The sequence below is a fragment of the Schistocerca americana genome, unplaced genomic scaffold (assembly GCF_021461395.2).
Source record: "Schistocerca americana isolate TAMUIC-IGC-003095 unplaced genomic scaffold, iqSchAmer2.1 HiC_scaffold_78, whole genome shotgun sequence".
Classification (NCBI taxonomy): domain Eukaryota; kingdom Metazoa; phylum Arthropoda; class Insecta; order Orthoptera; family Acrididae; genus Schistocerca; species Schistocerca americana.
In genome coordinates, this window is record NW_025726544.1 from 643,628 (window position 1) to 646,318 (window position 2,691).

A 2,691-nucleotide genomic window follows, 5' to 3' on the forward strand; every position below is an offset into this window, starting at 1 on the left:
CCAGCCATGTCGCGTGAGCGGCGGGTTGCTCTGGTGTCGACACGTGGTGCTCTGGGTTGTTGTGTGGTGCCCTTTGGCCGGTGGGGGTGGTTCGCGTGTGTCTCGTTCGCGCTCGGTGTCTGGTCGTGGTCGTGCTGCTCCCCCGTCTGTCGGCGGTTTCCGACGTCGTCTGTACGTTTTTGTTCGTTTGCGGCGTGCCTGCCGACGTCGTCCCGTCGCGACCTTTCAACCGAAAGTGTGGCGCCCGAAGGTGAACGAACGTAACCCTGACCTCGGCGCTTTACGCTGAACCGAACCGAACCGAACCTAACCTGTGGTGTGGCGAGGTGAGCTCAGCCTGTGAGCCCCTAACGTCTACGTAAGGTAAGCTGTCCGGCTCACGCCTCACGTTTGAACGCTTTTTTAACCTACGTTTGACGCTTCTTAACCTAGCACTGACCCCTTAACCTAACGTGTAACCTAACCTAACCTAACCTAACCTAACCTAACCTAACCTCTGACGCCTGACGTGTTTGAATGCTTAACCTAAGTTTGACGCTTAACCTAACCCAAGTCCCCTTAACCTAACCCACGTCCACCTAACCTAACCTAACGTAGACGTGTAAACGTAATGTGTAACGCGTAACGTGTAAGGTCGGCTGTCGTGTGTGCTTGACGGCAGATTGGGTTGGTCTGTAGATTCGGATTGCGGTTTGCCTCGGTCGAGGGGCGGCGGCGCCTGTTGCGCAGGCGGCGTCCGTTTGCGGCGGGCAATTGTTTGAGAAACGGCTGTGAATGTTGGCGGGCGAGAGGAGGAGGACGGCGCGCGATGTGGCCCGACGGCTGCGGGCCGATCGGGAAACGGCGGGAGGGCGACGGAAGGCGATGGGGCGGCGGAGGCGCGTTTGCACGGCCGTCATCGCCGCACGCCTCGGCTTGTGTGGCTGTGGCGCCGGCCGCGCTGGCCGGGCTGCCGCGGCGACGGTGTGGGAGTTTTGCCGAAGGTTTGGCCATTGTGGCGGGTCGTCGGCTGGGGCTGTGGGGGCGGCATTTGGGCGGGGGCGGCGATTCTCGGCGGGCCGACCCAGGCTGTAGCGCGCGGTAGCTGCAGTTTGGCCGTGGTTTGCGGCGCTGCCGTGGCGACTGGTTGGCGACTGTGGTGTGGCTGTGTGTAGCCCCATCCTCGGTGGTTTGAAAGGCGCGGGCGGTTGTGGCGCAGGTTTGGGGCTGCTCCGCACAGGCTGTCGGACGTTGGGCGGTAGCAAGCGCGGGAGGCGCGGCGCGGCGGCGCGCAGAGTGGCGGCCGCTCTCTCGGCCGTCCGCGCCCGCCCGCGACACTGGCTGGGCCTTGTGATTCTCTGCTCTGCTGCTGTGCTGTGCTGTGCTTGCGTGCCTGCCGTCCCGCTCGCTCTCGCTGTGTGTTACGCGCGTCGTCGAAATGGCAGATCAGGCGGCTACGAACGAGACTGCTGCGGCACCCGCCGCCACCGGCACTACGAAGAAGGCCAAGTCTGCGTCGTCTGCGAAGAAGCCGCGCGCCAAGCCTGCGCACCCGCGCACCTCTGAGATGGTGACGGCCGCCATCAAGAGTCTGAAGGAGCGCGGCGGGTCGTCGCTGCAGGCGATCAAGAAGTACATAGCCGCGCACTACAAGCTGGACGCGGAGAAGCTGGCGCCGTTTATCAAGAAGTACCTCAAGTCGGCCGTCGTGGCGGGCGAGCTGGTGCAGACGAAGGGGAAGGGCGCGTCCGGCTCGTTCAAGCTTGCCGGCGCCGGCGGCGGGGGGGCGGCCGAGGGCGGCAAGGCTCGTGCTGGCGGTGCCAAGAAGAAGCGCGCCGCTCCGGCCAGCAAGGAGAAGAAGGGCGCCCGTGCGGCCGGCGCAAAGAAGGCTGGTGGCGTGAAGGCGGCGACCGGTCGGAAGGCGGGCGCCGCCAAGAAGGCGTCTGCGGCGTCGGCCGCTCCCGCGGGTGCGAAGAAGGCGGCTGCGGCCAAGCCGGCCAAGGCCAAGTCGCCGTCGAAGGCGAAGAAGGCCGCCAAGGTTCCGACGAAGAAGCCGAAGGCGCCGCGCCCGAAGAAGGCGACGACGCCGTCTAAGGCGAAGGCTTCGCCCAAGAAGAAGAAGTAGAGTAGAGGAGAAAGAGATGGGAATGGAAGGGTTTGGCGCTTGACTCCGTCGTCCCCACCCCCCGTCGTCGTCTAGTGGCGCGCAAGAGACGCGCGGCCCAAAACGGCCCTTCTCAGGGCCATCAAAGCACGTCGGGGAAGGTTTTGATTGTCGTGTTGCGTTTGGTGTGGGTGTCTGTCTGGCGTTTCTGTATGCCCGTGGGGATGCTGTTTGCGTGCCGTGGTGGTTGGATTGCGGGGGTCGGTGGCGGGTGTGGGCGGCGGTAGCGGTAAGCGGTGTTGTTGTTGTTGTTGTTGTCGTGGTTGATTGTCGCCGTGTTTGTGGCGGCGGCCGACGGTTGGTTTTCTGTCACGTTGTTTTGTTTGAATACGTTGGTTGGCTTGCCTGCGTTCGTTCTTCTCGGATGTCTGTCTTGTCGAGTCGTGTCTGGTCTTTGTTTTGTTTTGTTCCTTTGTGTGTGTGTGTGTTATGTTTTGCAACGGGGGGCACGTTGAGATGCGGAAGGAGTCGGCGGGGATTTCGGTGGCGTGTAGAGCGAGCGAGCGCGCCTGCCTGGCCGTTGGCCGTCGGAGTGGAGTGCAGGTTTT